General features: G+C 38.6%; 1 long non-coding RNA gene across 1 annotated transcript in view; it reads left to right on the top strand.

Moving 5' to 3' along the window:
* The first annotated feature begins 6,369 nt into the window (after positions 1-6,369).
* LOC105500840 overlaps positions 6,370-11,214 on the top strand; it is a 7,493-nt gene continuing 2,648 nt past the window's right edge. Inside the window, exon 1 of the long non-coding RNA XR_001000094.1 lies at positions 6,370-6,700. This is a non-coding gene — a long non-coding RNA (uncharacterized LOC105500840). The remainder of the gene's footprint in view (positions 6,701-11,214) is intronic.

Here is an 11,214-nt window from a genome sequence, read left to right on the forward strand (position 1 = left end):
CTCTATCACCCAGTTTGGAGTACAGTGGTGCAATCTCAGCTCACTGCAAGCTCTGCCTCCCGGGTTTATGCCATTCTCCTGCCTCAGCCTCCATAGCGACTGGGACTACAGGTGCACGCTGCCTTGCCTGCCTAATTTTTTTGTTTGTTTGTTTGTATTTTTAGTAGAGACGGAGTTTCACCATGTTAGCTAGGATGGTGTCGATCTCCTGACCTCGTGATCCATCTGCCTCAGCCTCCCAAAGTGCTGGGAATACAGGCATGAGCCACCACGCCTGGCCCCTAACTCCTGATCTCAAGTGATCTGCCCTCCTTGGCCTCCCAAATTGCTGGGATGACAGGCATGAGTCACTGTGCCTGGCCGTCCAATCACATTTCTACATGGCTATCTAACTTTGTTAAATCTAAACATAAAAATGGATGATATCCTCTATCTTTGGCTCTTCATTCTGAAGACTCACGTATACACATTAAGTAAATTTGAAGCTGGGCGCAGTGGATCACACCTGTATTGCACCACTTTTGGGAGACCAAAGCAGGAGGATCCCTTGAGCCCAGAAGTTCAAGACTAGCCTGGGCAGCATAGGGAGACCCCCTATCTAGAAATATATAAAAAGTTAGTCAGGCATGGTCCCTGTGGCCTGAGCTACTTGGAAGGCTGAGGTGAGAGGATCACTGAAGCCCAGGAGTTTGAGGCTGCAGTGAGCCAAGATCATGCCGTTGCACTCCAACCTGGACAACAGAGCAAGACACTGTCTTAAAATAAATAAATAAATAAATAAATAAATTTTTATTTTATTAATCAATATGCCTCATGTCAGAGATTTTGAGCAAAAATTTAGGGTGCCAAGGGCCTTGGCTCCTATAGTTTGGTGTCATAAACGGGATCACCAAACCTGCTCTGCTCTTCTAAATAAATAAATAAATTTTTATTTTATTAATCAATATGCCTCATGTCAGAGATTTTGAGCAAAAATTTAGGGGGCCAAGGGCCTTGGCTCCTATAGTTTGGTGTCATAAACGGGATCACCAAACCTGCTCTGCTCTTCTAGAAGCTACAAAGAAGACAACCCAAGAACCTGACAAGCTAGCAAAAGGATAAGAATTTTTCTACCAGTGAGACTCCCAGCCACTCTCTATGTGTAATCTAGTTGAGCAGCCAATGAAAATTACCACTTGTCTCTCTGCAAAGTTTTCATTAGTGGAAGAAAAACATTTGTGTATGACTGGTCTTGGTATAGTGACTCTGGTATACCTTTTGGTACTTTGTGGTATGATTATTCATATTGTCTGAAATGACTTTTAATGACTTTTTTGGTTAGAAACATTGCTGATTCTTTTAATGTTTAGTTTTCCAGGGTAAAGAGAGCTTTTTTTTTCTTTTTTTTTTTATTATTATACTTTTTTTTTCTTTTAAGCTATTTATAACTTACGACAAATTGGGTAAAATACACTTTTGCAAGCAAAATGAAAGCATTTTTCTTTCTCTCTACCATATTTCTCCAGAATTGGAAACAATTTGTGAGTATTCTTAATTTATGGCAATATAGTTATTTGCATAAATTCAATAAGAATCTGTTTTCTTTTGTAACAGGACACAATTGGAAACACTGGTTATTTTACCAAGGCTTTGACTGGAGTGGCATGTGACCAGACTGCTTTGAGGAATTGAAGTGAATTAATAAAAAGCGCCTTCAAAATACTGGCACATACCTTGTCTAAGCAATTTCTTTACAAAGTTTCTGACCTATGGTAAGTAAAGAATGTCAATTTCTTGACAGATCCAAGTTATTTTGGGAACTCAAGAAGAGAAGAATTTACCCAATTTACAGATAAATTCTCAGCTTGGCTAGCCTAGAGAGTCTTTTAAAAGTCTAATTTGAGATTTCTTATTTTAAAAGTCCCAGCAAAGTCAATTTAAAGGAGCCTATATGGCCAATCACTATTCTTGCTGCACTCTATGCAAATCATCAGGCCAAGTTTAGTAAGAGTAAAATGTGTTTTGCAAATAAATTGGTTGTATTATGTATAACCTTGGTAAAAACGGGGAACCAGAGAGAGAGAAATTATGCTTCAGAAAAAAGCTATATAGTACAATTATTATTAGATTATAGCCTCATCTATTACTTTTGAGTTTTTATTGTTTATCTACAATTTGGATTCAATCCTGAACTCTCCTGTAGCTACAAGTCTATAACTAATGTATCCCATTTTTCCCCATATGTCTGACTTGGAATCACTGAAATTAAAACTGCTTTTTTCCTAAAGCCCCAAAAGCTGAAGCTAGACAACTTGATATAAATTTTAAGAGAAATCACTATAGCAACTAAATATATGAACAGTCTTCATGTTTGTTGATGTATTGACTTTGCAGAAAGTTTCCTGGAATATCTCATGTAAACAGCAAACCAGATTGCCACTATCTTCTCTGACTTCATCTGAACATGCTTCAAGCTCGACATCTAAAAATCCTTCAACTGGCTGACCTCTGGACTAAAAAGCTGAGTTTATAGTTTGTTCTAACCATTAACTTTGGTTTTTCTTTGATGTACATAGAAGTGCCTCTTACTGAGTATCCAATTGCTCAAATCACATAGAGGACTGACATTGGGGGAAGCCCGTCGACAACAGCACTGCTTGATTCAACTGTTAACTATTTAACTTAACTATTCTCTGGGTTGAAAAACTGATTTAATAGCCTATGTTTCTGGACTATGAAACTTCTAGGGGAAGTTTCACAATGGGGAACGTTGTGGATCAGAAAACAACAGCCCAAAATGAAGGCCTCAGAAGCAGCCTCAGAAGCAAGTTTTTCTCTGACCTTCTGCCCTGCTATCTCTCAGTCCCATTCTTTCCCAAGGCTCGCCATAGAAACTAGAATCCTTCTTCCTTCCGGTAGGTCTTACAACCAGAACCCTTCTCCCCCAGATTAGTCATAAAACCTAAAACAATTATTCTAATATTCCTTCCACCTTTCTATGTGAAACTAGCCATAAAGAAACTATCTGACCTACCTTGTTTGACTGTAGGTCATAAGATCCCATTCCAGAGAGGGTCCTTCCCCATATTGAGAAGAAAGGAATGCTTGCTTAGAGAGGCTGAGAAGAATCTATTCAGGGCTTGCTGGGTTTCCCATTCTGTCTATTAACATTAGAGTCTACTCTTTTTGTTCAATCCTGTTTCTATATGGCTGTCCATACTTTGTTAAACTTAAGCATAAAAATGGACAATTTCTTCTGTATCTTTTGGTCTTCATTCTGAAAGCTCTTGTATATACATGTTAAATAAATTTGTATGCCTTTTATTTTATTAATCAATCTGCCTTATGTTGGTAATTTTCGGCAAATCTTTTTGGGGCCAAGGGCCTTATAGGGGCCTCACCAATGAACCTAAGATGAGAAGAAAAAGAGATACTTTCTTCCCCTCCACCTACCCACACCTTACTCTGTCCCTTCTGTCACTTAAACCTTTAGACACCCACACATGCCAGCTTAGCTCTCTGTGTCTTCAGAACTATGCACCCAGAAGAGTTTCGGGACATGCATTTTTCTTGCACTCCATAATTTGAACTGAGTTCTGCTGGCCTGGAATCCTGGTTACCCTTCCTGGCCTTTTTCTGTGTGAGTCTCTTGATACACACTTGAATCTGTGAACATTAAATCCAGACCTAGTTTCCTGGATTCCAAATCTTGCCTTCTCTCTAGCTTGGCATGATATTTTGACTTTGATTTCCGTTCTGTAAGCATGTTGCCCCTCCCGTCCTTTTCTCTTCTGTGAGCAGATGTTTCTGTACTAAGAAGTAATTTCTTGTCTGCACTCCTAGCTCCTCTCATTCCCTCCCTGCTCTGCTTCTTCTCAGTTTGTCCCATCTTCTTGCTACTCATAATTTTCCTGATACTTTTGAAGGTACCTTTCCATAGAGTTGCTTTTATTAAGTGAAGAAATTGTAAGTGTAAAGGTAGAATAGTAAAAGACATGAATCATGTACTGAAACTTCATCTTTTCGAGAAAATGTAATCCTCATAATTCTTTTAAAAGGATAAGGCATCAACTGGAAGATTTTGGCTGCAGAATAAAAATCCTCCCTATACCTAGCTTGTTCTCCCCACTCTGTTCCTCCATTTTAGTCCCCAAATGACCAGTTTTTCCTTTCATCAAAGAAAAAAATCTGTATAATTATATGGTTATATGATAGACCATTTTCAGTCACTTAATCACTTAATTCTTACCAAAGAAGTTTCTCTCTATTTCCTCTAACAATTTATTTCCTGTATGATTTCCACTTTGAGTATCTCATTTTAATTAATGAAATTCATATTCATTCCTGAAGTCACAGGACCTCCCCAACCACCTGTACCTTCTGTTTCACATCCAATTACTTCTTACTAAATTCCCAAAGAGCACAGTGATTTAGGCTCAACAGACAACATTTCCTTTAAAAATAAATTTTTAAGCATAGATAACCTGAAAAAGCATTGAATATTTCTAAATCTGCGTTCCAAATGTATGTGTTTTAGAGATGGGAGGGGAAAGGTCAAACTCAACATTATTCTCAGTCATCTTGATTCTACATTTGTCACATGATTATCCTTTGGCAAAATTCTAGAATTCCAACACTTTTGTAAACATGGGACAGTGCTACTCGAATGCCAGTCTACCAAACCTTGTGTTTTACTGTTGAGTTGATTGCTATACTATTTTGCAAACTCAGAAAATGATGCCCCAAAGTATGGCACTTTGATATGCTGAGTACTTTGAACTAAGGAAAATGGAAAGACCTCAGAAGCAGCGCGGAATCAAAATCTCTCTGACCTTCTCCTGTCTCCCAACCCTCTTTCTGCTCCAAAGCAAGTAATAGAAACCAGAATTCCGCTTCCCTTTTTTTATTTTTTTATTTTAAAAATATATATTTAAATAGAGAAAGGATCTCACCATGTTGCTCAGGCTGGTTCTGAACTATTGACCTCAAGTGATCCTCCTGCCTTAGCCTCCCAAAGTGTCGGGATTATAAGCATGAGCCATCACACCAACCCCAGGATTTCTCTTACTTAAGGTGTCATAGAAACTAGAACCTCTCTTCAAAGCAAACCATAAAACCTAGAAATGTTACTCTCTGCCTTCTCCCTTCTGCCTTGAAGACCCTCATTCCAGAGGAGTTCTGCCCCATACAGTGGGGTTCAGGGGAAATGCTACCCAGAGACATCTAGAAGAATCTGAACAGATAGACCTTGCTATGTTTCCCCCCTGGGTCTATTACCACTAGATTGTACTATTTTTGTTCAATCACATTTCTACATAGCTGTCCATTCTTCATGAAACCTAAGCATAAAAGTAAGCCATTTTCCCCGGCTCATTGAGTCATCATTTCTGAAGTGTCCTGTGTCACATAAAACTTTGGTTAAATAAATTCATTATGCTTTTCTCTTGTTAACCTGTTTTTGTTATAGGAGTGTTGATTGTTACTCTTATAATTTATTTAAAAAAAGGTATCACATCTTTCTACCCCTACACTACTTATACAATAATAGTTTTGCTTGTTTCAAAACTGATATGTTTCTTAAAATCATAATCCATTTTGTTACTAAATTAATATATATACTACATAAATATGAATAGTGCTGGAGGCCCAGGCAATTCCAGTTTTTCACAGATTACCATCCACCCTTCCTAAGTCAGTGTTTAACAGACTTTCCACGCAACTATTATCGTGTGATGATTTTGTTCTAAGGCAGAGGAAAAAAAACATTCAACCCTCCACACAGATGAATAAGGTGGTTTACCATGCGAATTCCTAAAGGAAAACACATTTAGAGTTCCAGTTCATGCTGTATCTAGAATGTCCATAAGCCCAGAGTTACGAAACTCAACTCCGCTCCAGCATCAAGAAGAGAGGGGTGACAAGACCAGTTAGCGCCAGCAGTGGCACTAGGAAAGGGAGAGGTGGCAGGCATGTGTGAAGGGAATGAACAGCCACAGGATTTTGTCAGCTGGATCAACAGAATAAGAAAGACCCCAATATCAGGGAGGGAGGGGAGCACCATGACAGCAGCAACAGGAAAGTGCACATAAGAGATGTGTTAAATCAAACTAAATTTAAGCTTTAGAAGTCTCCATATGAGCTCTACATGACAACCTGAGACTTAACTTAGTAGGGAAACAAACTGAAAATCTGACTTAGGAATTTGCCTTTGTAACAAATAGCTGAGTCTCGGCCAATCACGGCAGCCAAGCTTCAATCAATGTCAGGTGGCCAGCTATTCAAACCCGGTTCAACAGGCAAATACCAAGCTCTAACTAGCTGAGCTGTCTGCACACCTCCTTCCATCTTCTGTTCTTCAGTGACCTTTTATTTTGTCCGTAAACATTAACCAGCCATGTGGCAGCCTCAGAAGTCTTTCAGAACGTGTTCTGGTTCTGAGGATTGCCTGACGCACAAACAGTTCTTTGCCCGATTTAATGCTGTTACCATTAATTTGTCTAAAGCTTTTCTTTTTACAGATGTTTATAAGATAGATGTTCATAAGCAAGAGAATGTAACTCTATTTGCCTTTAAATACTTGTTATGAAGAAGTTATATTTGGAAAGTTCCAAGAAAGCTGCAATCACTTACTGTTGCCGGAAACTGCCTTGTGGCCTGGCATCCTGGGAATTTGCTTGGCTTTTTGTGGCTGCCATCCAAAACTGGGAACCACAAGTCAAAGGTAAATATAAGCTAAAATTACATTACTTCCCTTCCTTGTTTATGCATTTCTGCTGAATGGGGACATTTTAGCAGTAATATTGCATTTGTTAGGAGGATAGACTGTCACAGCAAGTCAATCATAGCTGTAATAAAAACACAGAAACATTCTTATGCGTTTTTCCACAATTCACTATGTCAGTTGGGATAAAACTCAGACTCCTAGTTACATAACACTATAAATAGGTGTAATTGCACTTCATCTCGAAATGGGAGTAGATATACATAGAGATGACAGAAATGTGTTAGTTATATTCAATAGCTTCCAAAGAACAACATCTAGATTTCTAGCTCCAAAAGGAAATTTTTCAAGATTAAACTTAAAACCAGTTTTATAACTTAAAATGAAAACTATTCCTCTAGAAATAGTCAAGGCAAAATACATAATGTTTTCAAAGGGGAAAGACTCATAATCAAACATATCAACATTCATGAAAATGGAAGGCAAAGGAATAGAAATGTTAAGTGTAGACACATTGGAGTCTTCAACATAAGAGTCAAGTGTTTAGAAGAAATCTTTATCACATCTAAATCAGAGATTCTAAATCTTTTTAAAATTTCTATCAAAACTGATAATTGTACTTTTCTCTTCATGTATAATTCATCGTTCTGGAAGCATGCAACCCTTCTCACAGTTGTTACAATTAACTGCATTTGGATATCAATTTAAGAATATAGCTACTGGCCCAGCACTGGTGACTCATGCCCATAATCCCAGCACTTTGGGAGGCCGAGGCAGGCGGATCATGAGGTCAAGAGATCGAGACCATCCTGACCAACATTGTGAAAAGCCATCTCTACTACAAAGACAAAAATTAGCTGCGTGTGGTGGCGCGCACCTGTAATCCCAGCTACTCTGGAGGCTGAGGCAGGAGAAATGCTTGAACCCAGGAGGTGGAGGTTGCAGTGAGCCGAGATCATGCCACTGCACTCCAGCCTGGGTGACAGTGTGAGACTTTGTCTCAAAAAAAGAAAAAAAAAAAAAAGAATATAACTCCTTATGCTACTTATGCAGACATGTAACAAAATCAAGGTTGTTGGTTACAGCTAGTCATTTTTCTGTGAGTAATCCCAGGCATGCTTAATTCTCTATGTAAGTATCATTACTTGTTAAACTACAACACCCAGTGTCTTCTACTATGGGCCCTCGCTTAGGGTAGATAAAAGGAATACAGAAAATCAAATTCTGAATATACTATCAAAAAGAAACTGCTACATTTTCCTACAGGTTGCAGCTATTTTACAGTGCAATATAGAGCAGTAATCAATATGTGTATAGTAAAAGAAAACTTGTGCACTAAGAAGAAAAACCAGGGCAAACGCAGTGGCTCACACCTGTAGTCCCAGCACTTGGGGAGGCTGAGATGGGAGGATCACTTGATCCCAGGAGTTAAGCTCTCTTCAGTCATTAAGCTCTCTTCAGTCATAGTTTTCTCAATTTCGATTTTTTTCCTAAGTGTAGGAAAGAGAGAGAGAGAGTGTGTGTGTGTGTTCTGATGGGAATTTTGTATAAGCAAGACCTTGGATAGCCAGAAAGAATTAAATTTTTTAGAAATTTTTTTGAAAGTCTAATGCCTTTCAAAATGATTATCTTTGTTTGAAATAGTAAAAACAAAATTTGCTAGCAGGACTTTTCCCAGATCTTGCTCACCTTGAAAAGTAAATAAAGAAATAGGTTAATTCCTGTCCCAATCAAAATACTGCTTTCTCCTTTTTGTATCTGGGGAGTCAAACTATAGGTCAGCATCCAAGAAAAGATTTTAGTGTCCCTGTTCATCTAGACTTTTCCTTAAGATTCTAAATTCACCAAGTCCCATCTCTTTTCTCATCTATAATTCACATTTGCTTTTGTAATAGTCCTCTGTTCCTCCTTCCCTCTCTCCCTTCCTTCCTTCCTTCTTCCCTCCCTCCCTCATTCTGAAAAAATAAAACAGTAACAATAAAACCATCCCAATGTGTTGAGGATTTGTTGATCAGTTCACTGTGATATGAAGCTGTCAATGGACAGTTTTTCTAAAATATACTCTTTTCTGTTCAACTGGACTAGACACTGGTCTATCTGTCATCAAGTTCCAGACTCACAACCCTGTGCTTTTTAGACATCTTTCCAGAATGAATGCGACAAAGAAGCAGCAGACAGCAACTCAGTCTTCTCCAGAGGTATCAGGACAAAGACAGGAAGCTGAATGCATTGTCGTGATTCTCAAAGGTATCTCATAGAGCTTCAGTAAGCAATTCTACTCTATGACAGGAGCATGCTAACTAGAACAGCAGTCAGAGTCTATAAGGCAATCAAATTGAAAAAGGAGGTTTTTTTCTCTTTCACACACACACTGCATTTTTATTCTGAATTACCCTTTTCATTAAAAATAAAATCCTCCCCCAGTATGGGTTGGATCCTGTCTAAATCTCATGTTGAAATGTAATCTCCAGTGCTGGAGGTGGGGCCTGGTGGGTGGTGACTAGCTCATGGGGGCAGTCTCTCATGGTTTACTGCCATCACCCTTGGAGCTGTCATTGGGATAGTGAGATCTGCTTGTTTAAAAGTGTGTGGCACCCCCCTCCTCTCTCTCTTCCTCCTGCTCTGGCCGTGTGAAGTGCTGGCTCCCCTTTTGCTTTCTGCCATGACAGGAATCTTCCTGGGGCCTCCCCAGAAGCAAAAGCTGCCATGCTTCCTGGACTGGTCTGCAGAACCATGAGCCAATTAAACCTCTTTTCTTTATAAATTACCCAGCCTCAGGTATTTCTTTACAGCAATGTGAGAACAAACTAATACACCTCCCCCGACCTCAATCCCCCCAATCTAATCATGAAAACACAAACTCAAACAGAGGAACCTTCTACCAAGTACCTGGCCAGTACTCCCTGAATTTGTCAAGATCATGACAAATAAAGAAAGACTGAGAAAGTATTCGGAACAGAACAGATTAAAAGACATGGCAACAAATGCAATGTTGTCTCCTGCATGGGATCCGGGAAGAGAAAAAGGACATTCATGGAAATACTAGTGAAATCCAAATAACCTAAGTAGCAGTAAAGTACCAATACTGGATTTTAGTTCTGACAAATCTGTCATGAAAATGGTTAACATCAGAGAAACTGATTGAGGGGTATACAGAAACTCAGTACTTATTTTGCTAATTCTCTGTTAATCTTAGCTTATTCCAAAATAAAAAGTTTATGTAAAAAATAGGAAATAAAACCTTCATCTTATTTTCTCCCCTCTGGTAGCTGCAATACTAAAATATAAAATAACATTTTACATTATGCAATGTATTCATCTCTGATCTATATTATTTTATCTAATACTCAGAGCTGCGACACGTGTTACCAGGCTTGATTTATCGCCCTTATTTTACATGCGAGGAAATGGAAGTTTTGAGAGGTGGTGACTTGCCAATATTTCACTGTGTTGGTTAGGGCACAAGCTAAGCTATTTTTACAAGAAGATCTCGAAAATGCAATAGCTCAAAAAAAAAAATTATTCCTTATTTTTCTCTCCTGAAACAGTCAAAAGATGTCATGAAATTGAGGGCCCAGGCTCCTATCTTGCCGTTCCCTTGGGTTTGCCCATGTCATTAGGTAAAATGGATCCACCACATCTGCATGCCAGCCCAGAGGGAAGGGGAAAGAAGGTTAGGAAGCAGCGTCTTATTGTTAAGGACATTGCACACAATTGCCCACATAATTTTAATTTGCAACCCATTAACCAAACTTAGCCTCATGGCTACTCCTAACCTAAAGAAGGCTGGGGAATGTAGTCTAGCTGGGGGGCTACAACTCAAGAAGTAAAAGAGAGATAATTATGGGGACAAGTAACCAAATCTACCACATTTCCACGCACTTTAGAAGTAGAAGCGGGCTTTTAATCAAGACCTTCTGATTTCAAGTTTGATGCTATTCCTCTTGCCTGTTGAATATACATTTGCACTCTATTCATCTGCATATAAAAGTAAAACAAACAGTAAATGCAGCTAATTTTCTATTTTACTTAATATCTTTTTATAACTAAATTTGCCACTTAATAAAAACATCGAATTATTAATCATTTCTTTTTGGGTCACATCCCTCTGATGTTCACGTATTTTGTGACATCAATTTAAATATGTAAATACCTTCTAGAACGCATATCTAATATAGCACTGGCTTTAACATTTCTCTTAAAGATAAAGACTAAGGTACTAGGCAAAAGGCCAAATCTAAATCTAAATTTTAGATTTAAAATTATTAATCTAAAATTAAGTATGAAGGGAAATACTTATATGATAAATAAAATCAGAGCAATTAAAAGAATTAAATACAGAAAACTAGCTGGGTGTGGCCAGGCGCGGTGGCTCACAACTGTAATCCCAGCACTTTGGGAGGCGGAGGCAGGCGGATCACGAGGTCAGGAGATCTAGACCATCCTGGCTAACACGGTGAAACCCCGTCTCTACTAAAAATACAAAAAATTAGCCAGGCGTGGTGGCCGCGCCT

The sequence above is a fragment of the Colobus angolensis genome, unplaced genomic scaffold (assembly GCF_000951035.1).
Source record: "Colobus angolensis palliatus isolate OR3802 unplaced genomic scaffold, Cang.pa_1.0 Scaffold69, whole genome shotgun sequence".
NCBI classification, from domain to species: Eukaryota; Metazoa; Chordata; class Mammalia; order Primates; family Cercopithecidae; genus Colobus; species Colobus angolensis.